Source organism: Littorina saxatilis, linkage group LG14, assembly GCF_037325665.1.
Source record: "Littorina saxatilis isolate snail1 linkage group LG14, US_GU_Lsax_2.0, whole genome shotgun sequence".
Taxonomy (NCBI): domain Eukaryota; kingdom Metazoa; phylum Mollusca; class Gastropoda; order Littorinimorpha; family Littorinidae; genus Littorina; species Littorina saxatilis.
Window position 1 is genome coordinate 42,705,837 of NC_090258.1, and position 20,230 is coordinate 42,726,066.

The 20,230-nt window shown below is 42.2% G+C and overlaps 2 long non-coding RNA genes across 7 annotated transcripts; one reads left to right on the plus strand and one right to left on the minus strand.

Moving 5' to 3' along the window:
* Nucleotides 1-5,186: 5,186 nt before the first annotated feature.
* Nucleotides 5,187-6,638, plus strand: LOC138947814 (uncharacterized). Its single transcript, XR_011449827.1, has 2 exons — nucleotides 5,187-5,621; nucleotides 6,337-6,638. It is a non-coding gene; the product is annotated as an uncharacterized lncRNA (long non-coding RNA).
* Nucleotides 6,639-7,834: 1,196 nt separating this feature from the next.
* On the minus strand, nucleotides 7,835-19,439 carry LOC138947813 (uncharacterized). 6 transcript variants are annotated; one of them, XR_011449821.1, is made up of 4 exons: nucleotides 18,981-19,439; nucleotides 13,716-13,797; nucleotides 10,652-10,882; nucleotides 7,835-8,033 (listed from the first exon to the last, which is right to left on the minus strand). It is a non-coding gene; the product is annotated as an uncharacterized lncRNA (long non-coding RNA). The 6 variants fall into 6 exon arrangements; XR_011449822.1 differs by lacking the exon at nucleotides 18,981-19,439 and adding an exon at nucleotides 18,811-18,829; XR_011449823.1 differs by lacking the exon at nucleotides 18,981-19,439 and adding an exon at nucleotides 14,274-14,292.
* Between the last annotated feature and the right edge of the window lie 791 nt (nucleotides 19,440-20,230).

The window sequence follows — 20,230 nt, forward strand, 5'->3', positions numbered from 1 at the left end:
GGAGTCTAGAATGAGCAGTGCATGATGGTCGGAAAGAAATCTGATAGACTGCCTACAATACACAGAGCAATCGGTACTCACTCGAAAAAGGTGTGGAGTCTAGAATGAGCAGTGCATGATGGTCGGAAAGATAGACTGCCTACAATACACAGAGCAAACGGTACTCACTCGAAAAAGGTGTGGAGTCTAGAATGAGCAGTGCATGATGGTCGGAAAGATAGACTGCCTACAATACACAGAGCAAACGGTACTCACTCGAAAAAGGTGTGGAGTGTAGAATGAGCAGTGCATGATGGTCGGAAAGATAGACTGCCTACAATACACAGAGCAATCGGTACTCACTCGAAAAAGGTGTGGAGTCTAGAATGAGCAGTGCATGATGGTCGGAAAGATAGACTGCCTACAATACACAGAGCAATCGGTACTCACTCGAAAAAGGTGTGGAGTCTAGAATGAGCAGTGCATGATGGTCGGAAAGATAGACTGCCTACAATACACAGAGCAATCGGTACTCACTCGAAAAAGGTGTGGAGTCTAGAATGAGCAGTGCATGATGGTCGGAAAGATAGACTGCCTACAATACACAGAGCAATCGGTACTCACTCGAAAAAGGTGTGGAGTCTAGAATGAGCAGTGCATGATGGTCGGAAAGATAGACTGCCTACAATACACAGAGCAATCGGTACTCACTCGAAAAAGGTGTGGAGTCTAGAATGAGCAGTGTATGATGGTCGGAAAGATAGACTGCCTACAATACACAGAGCAATCGGTACTCACTCGAAAAAGGTGTGGAGTGTAGAATGAGCAGTGCATGATGGTCGGAAAGATAGACTGCCTACAATACACAGAGCAATCGGTACTCACTCGAAAAAGGTGTGGAGTCTAGAATGAGCAGTGCATGATGGTCGGAAAGATAGACTGCCTACAATACACACAGCAATCGGTACTCACTCGAAAAAGGTGTGGAGTCTAGAATGAGCAGTGCATGATGGTCGGAAAGATAGACTGCCTACAATACACAGAGCAATCGGTACTCACTCGAAAAAGGTGTGGAGTCTAGAATGAGCAGTGTATGATGGTCGGAAAGATAGACTGCCTACAATACACAGAGCAATCGGTACTCACTCGAAAAAGGTGTGGAGTCTAGAATGAGCAGTGCATGATGGTCGGAAAGATAGACTGCCTACAATACACAGAGCAATCGGTACTCACTCGAAAAAGGTGTGGAGTCTAGAATGAGCAGTGCATGATGGTCGGAAAGATAGACTGCCTACAATACACAGAGCAATCGGTACTCACTCGAAAAAGGTGTGGAGTCTAGAATGAGCAGTGCATGATGGTCGGAAAGATAGACTGCCTACAATACACAGAGCAATCGGTACTCACTCGAAAAAGGTGTGGAGTCTAGAATGAGCAGTGCATGATGGTCGGAAAGATAGACTGCCTACAATACACAGAGCAATCGGTACTCACTCGAAAAAGGTGTGGAGTCTAGAATGAGCAGTGCATGATGGTCGGAAAGATAGACTGCCTACAATACACAGAGCAATCGGTACTCACTCGAAAAAGGTGTGGAGTGTAGAATGAGCAGTGCATGATGGTCGGAAAGATAGACTGCCTACAATACACACAGCAAACGGTACTCACTCGAAAAAGGTGTGGAGTGTAGAATGAGCAGTGCATGATGGTCGGAAAGATAGACTGCCTACAATACACAGAGCAATCGGAACTCACTCGAAAAAGGTGTGGAGTGTAGAATGAGCAGTGCATGATGGTCGGAAAGATAGACTGCCTACAATACACAGAGCAAACGGTACTCACTCTAACAAGGTGTGGAGTCTAGAATGAGCAGTGCATGATGGTCGCAAAGATAGACTGCCTACAATACACACAGCAATCGGTACTCACTCGAAAAAGGTGTGGAGTCTAGAATGAGCAGTGCATGATGGTCGCAAAGATAGACTGCCTACAATACACACAGCAATCGGTACTCACTCGAAAAAGGTGTGGAGTCTAGAATGAGCAGTGCATGATGGTCGGAAAGATAGACTGCCTACAATACACAGAGCAATCGGAACTCACTCGAAAAAGGTGTGGAGTGTAGAATGAGCAGTGCATGATGGTCGGAAAGATAGACTGCCTACAATACACACAGCAATCGGTACTCACTCAAAAAAGGTGTGTCTTGTGAAAGGCATATGAATGTGCTATCTAAATTGTTTTGTGGTGGAACTCAGCAAAAGAAGCGTCAATTCCCAATTGGAAGGCAAACCATCTCAACTACACTGTGCACAAACAAAGAGGATATATCTTCAGTGCGACACATCTCATGTTAGGCAGCAATGTTTATGCCAGAAATATATGGGTATAATTATGACGATTTGCCTTTCTACTGCTCAAAAATTGGTTTAAAGGATTTGAGCATTATTTTGGTATGACATCACAGGTCCCTGTCCATGTAAATACCTACTCACATAAATAAGGGGTTTTGACAGCATGATTCTCTTTAAACCGTCAAAAAGGCAAATAAAACTAAGCACTATTTCACATGTTTTACACCAGTGAGTTTTGTTGGAGTTTTAGCTAACAGGGCATACCTATTTTGTTTAAATCTGCCGCGCAGTCAGGCTGATCTAACGTGTGAACGAGAGCGCCCACAAGGTTGAGAAGTAAGACGATTGAACAATTAGTCTCGGAGATAAATAGTTCCCAATGAGGATCCTTGTGTTCAAACAACGGTTATGAGGAAACGGCGTAAACAGTTCTCAAAATAGTGTCAATTATTAATAATTTTTTTTGAAAATGATCGCTTTATTGCAAGAAAGAGGTTGAAGATGACAAAACCACTTCGCACAATGAGTCTGTGGTGTTCAAAGTACCTACAAATGCTGAGAACTCAAAATACGTTTTTGAATCAGCATTTCGGGCCATCTGTGGCCTTAATGTATTAGAAAACAGACGCTTGTGAAAACGATTTTTGGTTTAGCACTTGTTGTTGAATGGTTTCATTTGGAAGCAATACGCATCAGACAGCTAATATAATTATGTGATGAGAGAACTATTCTCTTTCCTGTGTTTAAATGTTCACATTACATCTTACCTGTCTGAGTAGCTCTGTTGGTGAGATATGTGCGCGTTATAAATATTCGTATTATTATTATTATTATTATGTGACCAAGTGGAGGGATGGTCTTGTCCCATGTACAAGGTATGTGACCAAGTGGAGGGATGGTCTGGTCCCATGTACAAGGTATGTGACCAAGTGGAGGGAGGGTCTTGTCCCATGTACAAGGTATGTGACCAAGTGGAGGGAGGGTCTTGTCCTATGTAGAAGGTATGAGACCAAGTGGAGGGATGGTCTTGTCCCATGTACAAGGTATGTGACCAAGTGGAGGGATGGTCTTGTCCCATGTACAAGGTATGTGACCAAGTGGAGGGATGGTCTTGTCCCATGTACAAGGTATGTGACCAAGTGGAGGGATGGTCTTGTCCCATGTACAAGGTATGTGACCAAGTGGAGGGATGGTCTTGTCCCATGTACAAGGTATGTGACCAAGTGGAGGGATGGTCTTGTCCCATGTACAAGGTATGTGACCAAGTGGAGGGAGGGTCTTGTCCCATGTACAAGGTATGTGACCAAGTGGAGGGATGGTCTTGTCCCATGTACAAGGTATGTGACCAAGTGGAGGGATGATCTTGTCCCATGTACAATTAGCCTGGCCAGATCAGTCAGGGTGCTGAGTGTTGGTATGTGACCAAGTGGAGGGAGGGTCTTGTCCCATGTACAAGGTATGTGACCAAGTGGAGGGAGGGTCTTGTCCCATGTACAAGGTATGTGACCAAGTGGAGGGAGGGTCTTGTCCCATGTACAATTAGCCTGGCCAGATCAGTCAGGGTGCTGAGTGTTGGTATGTGACCAAGTGGAGGGAGGGTCTTGTCCCATGTACAATTAGCCTGGCCAGATCTGATCGAGACAGTGAGGCAAGCTGTTTATACCAGGCGGAGTCGGCCTTTAATTCTATGTATTATCAATTGCTTCCAGAAGGTAAATTAAGTTTATAAAACAAATAGCACATTAAACAGATTTCAGGGTATAATTATACGTAAATCTTCGTAATGTCAATTGTTAAATAAATTGCTTATTTAAAGGCAGAAGACGAGAGGGATGGTTGTCTTAAGTACATAACACCGAGCGTCGTCAACCACAACGGTATCTTTACACCAGTGCTATTGCCAGCAGACGTTGTTGTTTTCAGTACATAACACCGAGCATCGTCAACCGCTACGGTATCTTTACACCAGTACTATTGCCAGCAGACGTTGTTGTTTTCAGTACATAACACCGAGCGTCGTCAACCACAACGGTATCTTTACACCAGTACTATTGCCAGCAGACGTTGTTGTTTTCAGTACATAACACCGAGCGTCGTCAACCACAACGGTATCTTTACACCAGTACTATTGCCAGCAGACGTTGTTGTTTTCAGTACATAACACCGAGCGTCGTCAACCACAACGGTATCTTTACACCAGTACTATTGCCAGCAGACGTTGTTGTTTTCAGTACATAACACGGAGCGTCGTCAACCACAACGGTATCTTTACACCAGTACTATTGCCAGCAGACGTTGTTGAGACGAAAATATCACAGGTATACCTTCTTCTTTTTCTGTACGGGTGATCCTCCTCATCCTCATCCTCATCCTCATCCTCATCCTCATCATCATCATCATCATCATCATCATCATCATCATCATCATCATCATCATCATCACCAACCTCTCCCCCCCCTGTTGCGTGTCCTGGAAAACGACGCGACACCTTATCGTCACGTGGAGACGAGGAAGATACTGCCACTACCGGCATCGACACCGTCGCCGTTTCAACTGACACTATGGGGGCCCAATCGGAATGGGGTTAACCAGTGACAGTGTTCTCCCCTCTGTCCTCCTCCCTGCGACCTTGCTTTTGTCTTACGGACTGAGATTAATGGACTGCGATATTAATCCGATAGATAGTATCTTCATGTTTCTACTTACAGTAAAATGGCCAATCTAAATATTTGCTCATTAAATGTCCGTGGTCTGAGAAATAAAATAAAACGAAAAACATTATTTTATAAATGTTCAAAGGAGCGCTACGATATAATTTGTTTGCATGAAACGTATATAACGCACAGCGACATTATCCAGTGGGAACTGGAATGGGGAGGGAAAATATTTTACAGTACGGCTACTAACCACAGTAAAGGACAAGTGATTCTCGTACGTAAACATTTTCCATATGAAGTGAACTGCACCCTAAGCACTCAACGCATTGTTGCGATTGAAGTTCATCTGGAGGAGAATAATTTGCACATTGTTAAAGGGATAGTATCCGCCGGAAAAGGCCTTCAGATCGCTTTCAAAGCTTCACCATAAGATTCTATGTTACAAATAATGCTACCATCCACGAGGAATAACTTTACTTTGCAAATTCAACAGTTTTGATAGCTAATTAACTGTCGTAAAAGAATCCAAGGAAAGAGCACTCTTGTAATGGTTGGGTGATTTCCCTTTGTCCAATTCAGTTGTCACAACAATCAAAATGGCGTCTCTCGGCGATTATTTTAGTCTGACAAGGTGAGTGTTACATAGTAAACGTTATCTGACAGAAAATAATGCTTTCAATGAGACAGTCAGTATCTGTTTACAAGTTGCTCTGAGCAGGACTGCAAAGCCTGAATCGATCATGCGAGTCAAATAGCTCTGGTGCACTCCGAATCATTGCGCCGCCTTGATAGAGATCATTCAGTACTGGTAGTACTTAGTCCGATTATCTTGGACATGTTTGTTGCCTGTTGGTGATCCTTTCAAATATATGTCTCTGAAGTTGCACTTTTACTCCCTTACGTATATGCATTGTCATGTCACTGATCGATCACTTGGAACAGTAAACGTGCGCTTTGCGTGCAAGACGGAGTTCGAAGCAGTATTTCACCGAACATGAGAGAGCTCTGAAAATCGTGTTTATTCTCAGAATAGTAACCCAAAAGAGAAGACATACTTATCCCACTGAACAGTGTCGAGGAAATCATTGTCTTGTGCATTTGTTGTGTGCGTGTGTGTGTGTGCCTGTGTGTTCTCAGACTTGTGTATGCATGATCACTGTGTGTGTGTGCGCGCGCGCGTGTGTGTGTGTGTGTGTGTGTGCGCATGCAGGGGAGTATGTCAAACTCAAGTGAGCTTTTCTTGAAGTTGATGATGATTGAAGTTTGATACAATAACTCATTAACTGTAACTGTAAGGTGGATTGATGAATAGTGTATCCTTTTCATGAATTTGTCTTTATTTCCAGGCTATGGAAGTTTCATGTTCAAAACAACAACAGAGCTGCCCCTGCAAGAGAAAAGGTGCGGAGGCAGGATAGGGAGAGGAATTAGCAGTCTCTATGTGTGGGCAGATGAAGAGGAAAGGACTGGTCTAAGTCCTCTCAAACTGAAATTGGTTTGCTGGGGAAGAAGGCTGATCCAAAAAACAACACCGCCCTCCAAGTCCAACCCTCCTCTAAACTCAATAATTCCAGTAAGTACCTTTTTATTCTGCAAGATTTGTTAGGTGGATGACTTTGTTGCAGGGTATATTAAATAATGACAAAAAGTGAGGTTTGCAGGTCTCAGTCGCAAATTATATTACTGGTGCCTATTGTTTGTTGCTATTCTAGTGAATGTGTATACATATATTTATTTCCTATTTTCAGAAGATAATGACAAATAATTAAAATTGTGTGCACTTAAATGTCACTACACACAACCTTTTAGTGTCTCATAAAGGGAAATACATATGAACAGTCCCCACAATTGGGGTGCTGTACCATGAAACCCCTCTTTTAAAAACCTTTACAATTCAAGATCTCCCCTATTTTAAGACCTTGTGTTTCAGATGTTTAGGTCATAACCTGTGCAAATTTACCTTCATTGTAAGACTTCTTGCTTTTTAAGACCTTATTTTCTCAGATTTTGGGGGGTCGTAAAAGGGGGTTCCACTGTATTCTAAAATATGAATTCTTGTTTACTGTTTAAACTACACCCATTTGCTCTTTGTAAATGAAGGATATTTTTCAGATTGATTATTTCTGCCTCCATACTGATCTTTATAATATATGACACATTGGCGAGCAGATTCCATGATCATGCTAAAAATGTAGGAAGTCATAATTATGATGTTTAGGTTTTAGAATTGTGTATGCCTTGCAGTTCAAATTCATGTCTGCCTTCCTGTTCAATTGTTTAAAAATCAAGACAATCCCTGAGACACATTTTCCAACCACATGTCACACAGCAGTTCTGCTTGAAACATCAGAATCGAATAGTATACCAAACAGGCCTTTATGCGGTTTAGCACTTGACTACTGCTGCTTCAATACCACTTGTGCAGAAAAAAAATTAGAGATACAGTGGAGCCCTTCTTTTAAGATATTACAAACTCAATTAAAGATCAAAACTTGACTAAATGTAAAAAGCAATACGTGTTAGAATGGAGGTTATAAACAGAAATCTGAGAAAGTAATGTCTAAAAAGACAAATGTTTAGAAAAAAAGGCGGGGGGGGGGGGGGGGGGAGTTGGCAAACTTAGGTTTTACTGTTCAATGCATGGGTAAACTGGGCATTCATTCCAAGTACCTAAAGATGTGTAACTGGCACTTTTGCTCATCGGTAGTACTGGAACACAATTTTACACAGTGCGTCAGAATGCCTCTGGAAAGCCTATGCCTACAAGTAAATCCCCCCCCACCACACACACACACATCTTTTACTCACACCCGCACCCCATTACATAGATGAATAGATTACAAATACTATTCTTTTACTTTTTATTTTCACACTTTTTCTTGCATTTGGTTCATGTTTATTATTTGAAGTTTGATTCTGAATCAAGCGTCTTTAGTGATGGATGGTTTTCTGTGTATGCTCCAGGACTTCAAGGCACGGGTGCTTGATGACAGCAGGCTCCCACTGGCCCACACACAGAGAAGAGATTGGAGGTGCCCTCGCCCTGGAAGAAGAAGAGGATGGGAATATCAATAAAACAAAACGATACGCAACATTCACACAGCTTACATTGTGGACATACATATTTGGCTATTTGGGTGAAGGTGTAAGAGCCGCCATACATGTGCAGTTGCTGTGTATGGGTCATAGGAATGACAATTTAGATCCAACTGGCCAGAACACTGACTTTCGTCCTAGTCGCTTGTATTGAAGTACATTGTGGTGTTATATGAAGTACATTTGGTTGGGGGTTGGTGTAACCATACTCTGTATTTACCACCGTTCTGAATTTGTGTATGTTTTATCTCTCAAACTCAAAGCACATTGTTTTTTGATTTTTTTATGTACCTTAAACTACTTTTTCAGCACCCGCAGTACCTAGTTAACGCCCATCCTCCAACATTTGGATCAGTGTCGTCAACATATGTTTTGTGTGTATGTGTGTGTGTGTTTTTTAAATGATGTGCACAGTTCTGCACCCTGTAGTGACATTGTCATTCTAGGGAATGCTGAAAGACAACTATAATGTTTATTCAATACTCTGGTCACTGGAGTATCTGGATAGCCCTGTGAAAAGAAGATGGAGATGAGAGAGCGTCTTCGGAAGTTGAAGAGGTCTGATTTTAGTGATTTAAGGGAGCATGTGAAACGACCAGTGTTTGGTTACGCCATTTCCTATGGATTGGATCAGTATCAATGACTGACTGACTGACTATTCACTTTGTGGTTTTTAGGATGTGTGTTTATTCACTCTCAGTGAATTTTTTGTTGGGTTTTTAGTGTTTTTTTCTTCTGTTTAGACACTTGCATATCAGGCGAAAGATACTTACAGGGTGACTAATTGTGCACAGATACATCTCCTATTAAAATGTTCACACCAAGATACCAAATATCACCATTTCTAACGAGGAACTGATCCTGCACAGGCACAGTACCTAGTAAACGCCCCACCCCCTACTTTGGGCAAAATCTGTGCATAAAGCGGATGGACAATTAAAAGGCAGTTTACAGTACTAATATTTTTCCTCATTACATTTAGTCAAGTTTTGACTAAATGTTTTAACGTAGACGGGGGAATGGAGACGAGGGTCATGGTGTATGTGCGTGTGTGTGTGTGTGTGTCTGTCTGTGTGTGTAGAGCGATTCAGACTAAACTACTGGACCGATCTTTATGAAATTTGACATGAGAGTTCCTGGGTATGATATCCCCGAACGTTTTTTTTTCATTTTTTTGATAAATGTCTTTGATGACGTCATATCCGGCTTTTCGTGAAAGTTGAGGCGGCACTGTCACGCCCTCATTTTTCAACCAAATTGGTTGAAATTTTGGTCAAGTAATCTTCGACGAATCCCGGACTTCGGTATTGCATTTCAGCTTGGTGGCTTAAAAATTAATTAATGACTTTGGTCATTAAAAATCTGAAAATTGTAAAAAAAAAAAAATTTTTTTTAAAACGATCCAAATTTACATTCATCTTATTCTCCATCATTTGCTGATTCCAAAAACATATAAATATGTTATATTTGGATTAAAAACACGCTCTGAAAATTAAATATATAAAAATTAATATGAAAGTCCTGTTCCCCCTTGCTAAAGAAACTTCATTGGCTCCCTGTAGAGCTGAGAATCCAATATAAGTGCTGCTGTATCTGCTACAAAATAATATCTGGCTCAGCCCCATCCTACCTGTCTGACCTGTTCACACTCTATACACCCTCACGATCCCTCCGCTCCTCTGTAGACACTAGAATATTCCGTCTATCTTCTTTTGGTCGCAAACAGCACGGCCAGAGAGCCTTCTCCCACTCTGCTGCCGCTGCGTGGAACTCTCTCCCTTACTCTATCCGACACTGCCAAACATTCTGTTCCTTCAAATCAAACCTTAAAACACACTTCTTCACCCAGTATTTTGATTAATTTTATTTCAACATGGTGCATTTTTGAATCAGGTGTTTGAATGTTTGAATGTTTTGCCTGTGTTAGTATGCTTGCAGATTGTATTGATGTAGTGTTTGAGTTTCGTTGTTCACTTGTGTGCTGAATGCTGCTGCACATGCTTTTGCTTTGCTTTGTATGTATTATGTATGTTTGTCATTGTAAAGCGCTTTGAGAATGTAAAGCGCTCTATAAATCTCCCATATTATTATTATTATTATTATTATTAAAATTAAATTTTCGAAATCAATTTAAAAACACTTTTATCTTATTCCTTGTCGGTTCCTGATTCCAAAAACATATAGATATGATATGTTTGGATTAAGAACACGCTCAGAAAGTTAAAACAAAGAGAGGTACAGAAAAGCGTGCTATCCTTCTGAGCGCAACTGCTACCCCGCTCTTCTTGTCAATTTCACTGTCTTTGCCGTGAGCGGGTGACTGACGATGCTACGAGTATGCGGTCTTGCTGCGTTGCATTGCGTTCAGTTTCATTCTGTGAGTTTGACAGCTACTTGACTAAATGTTGTATTTTCGCCTTACGCGACTTGTTTTAATTTCTAGTCTCAGTATAGTTTCGTGTAGGTATTGGGATAATTGGAGTTACAGGTATATATACATGTGATTTCACTTGCAATTCTTTGCATAAAATAAACTCAAATGAGCAGACATAAAGGTGCACCTACAATTATTGTGACTGTTGCTGTAAAACAATTTCCTTGGTAGATGGAGGGCATTGTGGGGACCAGATGTGTAGACCGTGGGATTAGATAGACTTGGGGGTTCTGGCTTGTAGAAAACTTCCCTGCTGCTCCGCCTTTTGGGGACGAACTTTGTGTTCAGTGATGTGTGCATAGGACTTTGCAACGTCAACCTCCACTGCAAACCATCTTTGTATTGTAGACACTATATTGTACCTGCAGAGAAAGATCACTTTTAGCTGTGCAGTGGAACCCTCATTTACAGCCCCCCCCCTTCTTTAAGATCCTGTTTTTTTGGATTTTATGTTTATAATCTCTGTAAATTTACTCCCCCTGTTTAAGACGTAGCTGATTTTCTCAGCATTTTACAAGTTCCACTGTAGTATTTCCCTCTGCAGCATTATTGTCAGTCAAAAGGGATACACAATCTGGCACAAAGAACAGCTGACATGAACAATAAAGTCTGGGGAAGGGTCCTGAAAGTATCTTGATTAATGCGTTGAATTGACAGGTCTAGTAAACCTTGTGCAGAACAAATATGTGTTGAAGAGTGCTCATTGACATGTTGCAGCAAGCCAAGCCATAATTATACCCTGTTGAAGTAATACAAATCATGGGTGTGGGTTATATTAATTCACATCTTTTATATGATTGAAATGCATAATTCGAAGACTTGTTTCTGAAAATGTGTACATTTGCATTTAAGATCTACATGGAATAAAACTGACACTGTTCTCGACAATTGAGTATGTTTTTGTGTGCGCATGTTGCTTAGTTTATTGATAATAATTGACTTTGGGTCAAGTTGTAACCACGAGTTTTGTAGCAAAGGTGCAATGATAAAAATAGACAGAAGATAATCAGATAATAAGACACTGGGCTGCAAATTGCTTTCAATTGTCATTGTATTTATCTGTAAAATCATCATGGTTTCCATGGCATGTATAATGCAGTGGAACCCCCCTTTTAAGACCCCAAATTTAAAACTCCCTCCTTTTTAAAACCTTGTTTTCTCACATTTTCTGTTCATAACTTCTGTAAAATTACCCCCATTTTAAGACTCATTCCTTTTTAAGACTTGATTTTCTCAGATTGTTTGAGGTCTTAAAAGGGGGGTGCCACTGTCGTTATAATGCATCTTCAGAAATTGAAGACACATGCTGCAGTTTTGTTATAACCATGAAGAAGAAAAATACTGTTTACAGTGTCTTATCCTCTAACTACATCTTTTTAAAGACTCCATAACTTTTAATCACTCAACCAGACCTGTTTACACTACACATTGAGCGTAGTAAACTACGATTTTGGTCCCCAAACTACGCAACTACGCATGCTTGTCTTATACTACGCAAACGTTTTGTTTCGACTACACATTTTGACATTTTGAATACGCAAAAACGCGAGCGAGTTCCGATCCATAATTTGTACTAACCGGTTGTGTACTGCGTGCAAAACATGCCCGGCGCCCGCGAGAGTAGCGTAGTCAGTTGGTCTTGCTGCTGTTATTACAACTATCGCGGGCGTTTCAGCACATACTTTTCTGAACGCGGTCACTTCGTAGCTCATTCTTTCTGGAGGGAAAAAAATGGCTACAGCGACGAACACGGATTCAGAAGACTTTGGCGATCAACCGCCACGGAGCAAAAAAAAGAAGCTTGGTCAAACTCCCAGCAAGGCTTTTCTGCCAAAGTACTATGAGGAGCATCCATGCCTAGTTTCGTGGAGAAAAGGGAAGCATTTTGCCCACTGCACTGTGTGCAACACGGCTTTTTCAGAGAAGCACAGTGGGCTTTACGACCGTGTAACCGCCACAAGAAAAGCACTTCTCATGAGGAATTCGAGAAATCCCGACCAAAGCAGAGGAAAAATTGGACTGTTTTGTGAAGAAACCCGTGCCAGGGAAAGAAGACCAAGACAAGCTCACTTTTGAGAGATCGGTAACCAGAGCAGAGGCAATGACCTGCCATATTATTATTATTGCCGACGCAAACCTGTTCTGTTTATATGCAAATTTGCCTTCATGTTGATACACATACTCCCAGTCCCTACTTTTTGTGACTTGATGTTCTCAGATTGTCACAGGTCTTGAATAGGGGGTCCCACTGTATATGAACTGCAAACCCCTCAACATAGGTTTTTTTTTTAACAAATGCATTGGTGAAACTTTTCCGCCTTAAGGCGGAAATCCGCCAAATCAAATTGGTCAAATAAAGAATTCCTTATTTTGAAAATCTGTAAAAAAAAAAAATTTAAAAAAAAATTTTTTTTCGCCGGCGATCCGATCTGTATTTTCTCTAACACAGTGACCGGACATCGCTGAATCTTTGTTTCCCTGAGCGCGCGAATTATCGGACTACAGCTTGGCATTTGTTATCATTGTTTACTGTGCAAATTTGTGTGTTTGAGAGGCCTACTTTTACCCTTAAAAAGCCTGATTTTTCGTTTTCTTCCAGGGGGCGAAGCCCCCTGGGCCCCCTAAGAGGGCGTTGCCCCTGCACCCCACCAGGGCGTGGGCGGCCCCTGGACCCCGGCCTCATTTTCCTTATTTTTAATTCTGATCAGTTTCACCCATGCAAATGTTCCAAACTAGTTAATAATTTTTTTCTTAACAAATAAACTTAATGCTTGGCTTGTATTTTTGTGGGGGCTTTGTTTGTATTTGTATGAGGAGTATTGTTCACATTGTAATAGTTTTGTTTGGAGTGTTGAGTGTTTGTTTTAGTACGGTATAAGTAACTGTTCTGTTTTGCGGTTTGGGTTGATCAAATTGAAATACTACACATTCACCTGCCAAACTACACATTTGCCTTATTTTCACACCCAAAACTACACATGGTACATTTCAGGGGTAGGCAGGTCTGCTCAACAATTCCTCTCTGTATGGCTGCAGTTCAAGTAAACCAGAAATGGTAAACCATTGCCACACTCAAGGAATTGGTTCCTGGCAACTTATGTCGGGTGCGCAGCCTGAGAGAGACACGACAGAGATAGTTGCTCAAGATAAAAGATAAGCTTGACTTACACCAAAATTATGAACATTTAAACTCACCTTACTGATCTTTTTGTCTGAAATATGTTATGCCATTATTGCCACACATTGCAAGAATGTTTGATGTCCGGGTGCTTGGTCCCTGAAAATGTCAGAAAATTGTTATAGTAATTATAGCAACATCTAAAACCACTAAGTGTAAACCAAAGGCTGGCCAATTACATAGTTCTACAGCAACATCAGTTCTGAACATGAAGCTTTGAACATGCACAGCGACACTTAAAATGGCAGTCAAAAAAGAAAGGATGAATGAAATTCTGCCACATTTAGTGTTTGCTTCAATGAACACTGAGGAAGAATGTGTTCTTCATTAAAAGTAACCCTTTCACAAAGCTTCACCAATAAACTTCAATCATAGTTCTTACTGGACAGAAAAACTCATACCACTGACAATATAAAATGTCAGTTATAAATAACATGTTCTGTTGCACAACCTCCAAAGACTGCAAAGAAACAACTGCCCATACACTGATCAAGCGTTAAAATATCAGTATCACGTGTGCTGACTGACCCTACTTTTTTCCATCTACAATTTTTTTTTTTAGGGGGATTACTCACAGACTGGCTACTCTGTCATTCTCTGTCTCATATACAGTGCACCACAGGAGCTTGTATTCAACCGCCGGTCGATCATTATTTACTTCTGCATGCTTACCCTTACTACGATGATCGACCGGCGTTTTGATACAACCCAGCTAGCAAGCTTTCGTCGGCCGACTGACGATTTCAGTCGGGTGACGTCGTCATATGTCGTGTGTCGTCGTCCGTTGTCGCGCCGATACCGTTTGACTGTGTATAAATGTACGTAATAAACCCCGACATCGGCCCGACGCAATGTTGCTGTCGATAAAATTATGCAGAGTTACGGGAGATAACAAATTGATGATCATTATTTTAACATTTGTTACGTCCCCTGTTCAAGCGTCGGTCCAGCAACGGCGTGACATTATGAGACTGACCATGCAAATGCGAAACTAAATTATTCATATTTGTTGACTTTTTCACATAGGAGTAGGATAATTAATTGTAAGTTTTATTTGCATATTTGCAATCAAATACAGCATGAGCTCAAATCATGAGTTTTACATTTTAAAAATACGCCATCATTTACTTGAAATATTCAAATAGCTTTCCTTACGGTAAACAAGATTGAGTGTGCAAATGGCTGCTGCTTTCCCGCGTGAGCGAATTTTATTTGTTTTCTTAGTTCAAGTTAATATCGAAAGAAGAGACATTTTTGGGAATGTTGGACAGCACATTGATGATATGTTATCCGAGACGAATGTCGCCTCGGGATCTCAATCTGAGTGCTGGTCCCAGTGCCACGTGGTGGCGGTGAGAATAGTTGTGTAGCCAGTGAGTCAGGCTCTTGGCAATGACAATCAGATTCAGACGTCAACTCGAGGACAACCGACGGATGGAGCGAGTAAGTGATTTCGGTTTTTTTTTGGCTCTCAATGTTAGTTTTGCTGTTACAGTGAGGGGGGGGGGGGGGGAGTACATACTGCTGTATCTTATTCTGTATATGTAGATGTAGGTGTGTTTTGTCCTGTTACAGTGGGGGAGGGGGGTGTTGTACACACTGCTGTAAATATAGATGTAGGTGTGTTTTGTCTTGTTACAGTGGGGGGGGGGGGGGTGTGTGTGTACATACTGCTGTAGATGTAGGTGTGTATTGTCCTGTTACAGGGGGGGGGGGGGGTAACATACTTCTGTAGCTGTAGGGGGAGGGGGGTACATACTGCAGTAGTTGTTGGTGATTTTTGCACTGTTACACTGGGGGGGGGGGGGGTGGAGTACATACTGCTGAATCTGTAGCTGTAAGTGTGGTTTGCACTGTTACACTTGGGGGGGGGGGGGTGTACATACTGATGTATCTGTAGCTGTAGGTGTGACGTGTATTGCATTGTAACACTTGGGGTGGGGGGGGGGGTGTACATACTGATCTATCTGTAGCTGGTGGTGTGTTTTGCACTGTTACACACTTGGGGGGGGGGGGGGTGTACATACTAACTGCTGAATCTGTAGCTGTATGTGTGTTCTGCACAGTGACACTGGGGGGGGGGGGGGGGGGGAGGGGGTTGTACATACTGCTGAATCTGTAGCTGTAGGTGTGTTTTGTACTGTTACACTTGGGGGGGGGGGGGGTGTGCATACTGATGTATATGCTTGGCGCTGGTGGACAATATTCACTTTTTTGGCCAAAAACACACTTTTTTGGCCAAAAACGTACATTATTGGCCAAAAAGTGTGTTTTTGGCCAAAAACATGTTTTGGCCAAAACTTTTAAGTGCAAAGTTTTGGCCAAAAAAATATTTGGCAAAATCTAAAACATTTGGCCAAATCTTCACTTTTTTGGCCAAATGTTTTAGATTTGGCCAAATCTTTTTTTGGCCAAAACTTTTGCATTGAAAGTTTTGGCCAAAAAATAGTTTTGGCCAAAACTTCATTTTTTGGCCAAATCTTTGAGTACCCCTTGGCGCTGATAGACAATATTCATTTTTTTGGCCAAAAACGCCAGTTTTGGCCAAAAAAGCAAAGTTTTGGCCAAAAAAGTATACTTTTGGCCAAAAACGCCAGTTTTGGCCAAAAACGCCAGTTTTGGCCAAAAACGCCAGTTTTGGCCAAAACCGCCAGTTTTGGCCAAAAAATTATAGTTTTGGCCAAAAAAGTGAAAATTGGACAATATTCACTTTTTTTGCCCAAAACACACTTTTTTGGCCAAAACTGGCGTTTTTGGCCAAAAAAGCAAAGTTTTGGCCAAAACCGTCAGTTTTGGCCAAAACCGCCAGTTTTGGCCAAAAACGCCAGCTTTGGCCAAAAAAGCAAAGTTTTGGCCAAAAAAGTATAGTTTTGGCCAAAAACGCCAGTTTTGGCCAAAACCACCAGTTTTGGCAAAAAAAGTGTGTTTTTGGCCAAAATAGTGAATATTGTCCACCAGCGCCAAGCTGCTTGGCGCTGGTGGACAATATTCACTTTTTTTGCCAAAAACACACTTTTTTGGCCAAAAACGTACATTTTTGGCCAAAAAAGCAAAGTTTTGGCCAAAAAAGTATAGTTTCGGCCAAAAACGCCAGTTTTGGCCAAAACCGCCAGTTTTGGCCAAAACCGCCAGTTTTGGCCAAAACCGCCAGTTTTGGACAAAACCGCCAGCTTTGGCCAAAACCGCCAGTTTTGGCCAAAACCGCCAGTTTTGGCAAAAAAAGTGCGTTTTTGGCCAAAAAAGTGAATATTGTTCACCAGCGCCAAGCTGCTTGGCGCTGGTGGACAATATTCACTTATTTTGCCAAAAACACACTTTTTTGGCCAAAACTGGCGGTATTGGCCAAAAAAGCAAAGTTTTGGCCAAAAAAGCAAAGTTTTGGCCAAAAAGAGATTTGGCCAAAAAAGTGAATATTGTCCACCAGCGCCAGCAAATACAAAAGATTTTGCCAAAAAAAGATTTGGCCAAACAAAAAAGATTTGGCCAAAAAGTGAAGATTTGGCCAAATCTTTTTTGTTTGGCCAAATCTTTTTTTGGCCAAATCTTTTTGTGGCAGAAGTTTGGCCAAATCTCCCGTTTTAGCTAACATAAACAGTTTTGGCCAAAACTTTTACATAGAAAGTTTTGGCCCCAAAAAAGTTATAGCCAAATCTATTTTATTTGGCCAAATGTGTGGGTTGTTTTGGCCAAATCTTTGTCTTTTTTGGCCAAAACTGGCGGTTTTTGCCAAAAAAAGTGAATATTGTCCACCAGCGCCAAGCATAGATGTAACTAGCTGAAGCTGTAGGTGTGTTATGTTCTGTTACAGTAGGGGGAGGGGGGAGGGGGGTGAACATACTGCTGTTTTTGTAGCTGTTGGTGTGTTTTGCACACAGGGGGGGGGGGGGGGGGGGGATTGGGGTTGTATACTGCTGTATCTGTAGCTCTAGGTGTGTTTTGCGCTCTACACGAGGGAAGGGGGTGGAGTGTTGCATGTTTGGTACTGTTACAGTGGTGGCAGCGGGGGGAGGGGGATGTACATAATTCTGAATCTGTAGCTGTAAATGAGTTTTGTACTGTTACAGTGGTGGGGGGGGGGGGGGGGGTTGGGGGTTGTACATACTGCTGTAGCTGTAGGTGTGTTTTGCACTGTTACTAAAGGGGAGGGGAGGTGTACATACTGCTGTAGCTGTAGCTGTAAGTAATTTTTGCACTGTTACACTTGGGGGGTTGTATATACTGCTGAATCTGTTGCTGTAGGTGTGTTTTATACTGTAATACTGAGGGGGGGGGGGGTGTATACGGCTGTATCTGTAGCTGTAGGTGTGTTTTGTACTGTTACAGTGAGGGCGGTACGCGGTAGGGGCGGGGGGTTCTACATACTGCTGTATCTCTAGCTGGTGATTTGTTTTGCACTGTTACACTGGGGGGGGGGGGGGGGGTTGTACACACTGCTGTATCTGTAGGTTTGTTTGCAACTGTAACACTGGGGGGAGGGGGGGTTATACTGCTGTAGCTGTAGCTGTAAGTGAATTTTGCACTGTTACACTTGGGGGGGGGGGGGGGGTGGTGGTGGTACATACTGCTGTATCTGTAGCTGCACCCAGCCAGCAAGACATTAGCGGCCGATAGTCGGCCGAACACCCTTCAAAAAGTCGGGCAGGTGACGTCAAAAGATACGACGCGGGTGTTGGCCCGACTAACTTTTGCAAAGAGGCAACGAGGCGGCCGACAGGCGGCCGAACACCTGTACTATGGCGGCACGCATCCGGTCCGATGTTAATCGGCCCGATGGCTTGTTGGACCTGCGGCCCGACACCTTATGCCGACATCGTCCCGATGTCTTCCCGCTGAAATCGATATCTTCCCGATGTCGGCATAAGGTGTCGGACCGCAGGTCAAACAAGTCATCGGGCCGATTAACATCGGACCGGATGCGTGCCGCCATAGTGCAGGTGTTCGGCCGCCTATCGGCCGCATCGTTGCCTCTTTGCAAAAGTTAGTCGGGCCAACACCCGCGTCGTATGTTTTGACGTCACCGGCCCGACTTTTTGAAGGGTGTTCGGCCGATTATCGGCCGCTAATGTCTTGCTGGCTGGGAAGCTCCTGTGCAGTGCACAGACACACACGCACCGTAGTTGCAAACACACACACTGACACTGTGTCCGTGTTCAAACAAAAACAGGAAAACTGGACACATTCGGCCGCTTGATTGATCCTTCATTCGCACTACACACCAGCGGACACACATACAACACGGCAGCAAAGTATACACGACAACACTCGCTTTATTTAATACTTACACATCCAGTAGCAGGTTAGAGCTACGTCGCGGCGCACACTGAACGGTAAAACTGACACTCAGTTGAATCCAGCTTTCCGTCTGCTTGCTGATGATAACTTTGCATTTTGTGCGCCGAGCATGTCTTTCTCGTGATTCTGTGTCGTTCGGAGTCAGTCAGCTGCTTTCAGAACCACATGGAGTCGATTTCTTACTGAAACTTGCGGGCTTGTCCCACTGAGCGGCTATCCCATCCGCCATTGTTTTTAGTCGTCATGCTAACGGCACGCGCTCGCGACGAAAACCAGTCTATGACGGCCAATTTTAATCTTCAAATGGTGGAGAGCAGACGTCAAAAAACTCATTTTGATTTAATTATTTAGCATACTTGTGGTGCTTTATTGAGCAAACCGGGCCAGGTGCGTCTTAATTAAGGTACACTAGATTCCCCAAAATCTTCAAATCGGCCGAATTCGACAAAAAACTCTCCAAAATGGCGGCGCGGACACTATATCTTTAATGTATATGGTCCTAATGCTGAAGATGAAAAAGCTGCTTTTTTTCGTGATGTCTATATTTGTAAAGAAAACTCTAATAACGAGATAATCTGCGGGGATTTCAACTGTGTGCTGGATAATAATTTAGATATTATTAGTGGTAGAAATCATAATGTTAAAGACGTTGAGCTATTTAATAAGACGGTAATTGATTCCAATTTAAATGATGTCTGGAGACTTTCACACGCAGAAGAGAAAGATTTCACATGGTCAACAAAATTTCCATTTATAGCAAGGAGATTATATTATATGCTTGCCTCCGACTTTGCTCTAAATAAATGTTATGAGTGTGAAAATATCTCGATGGCACACACCGATCACCGACTAATTCGACTGAAGTACTGCATCTCCCCAGTAGAAAAAGGACCCTCCTTTTGGAAATTCAACGACAATCATCTTAATGACCCTGATTTTGTTATAAAAATGAACAGTTTAATTGAGAACTATGTTATCGAAACCGATAATATGGATCCGCAAATAAGATGGGACCTATGTAAAATTAAAATCAGAGAATTTTGTATTGCTTATGGTAAAGAAAAGAAAAGAAAATTAATTTCCGAACGCTCCCTGCTTACGAAAGAGCTTAATGAAACGGACAAAAAACTGGCTTCCAACCCTTATGATGTACACCTTATGACTCACAGAGGCCAGGTTAAACAAAATCTAGAACTCCACGAATTAAATGAGGCAAAAAGCGCCCAAAAGCGATCAAAGG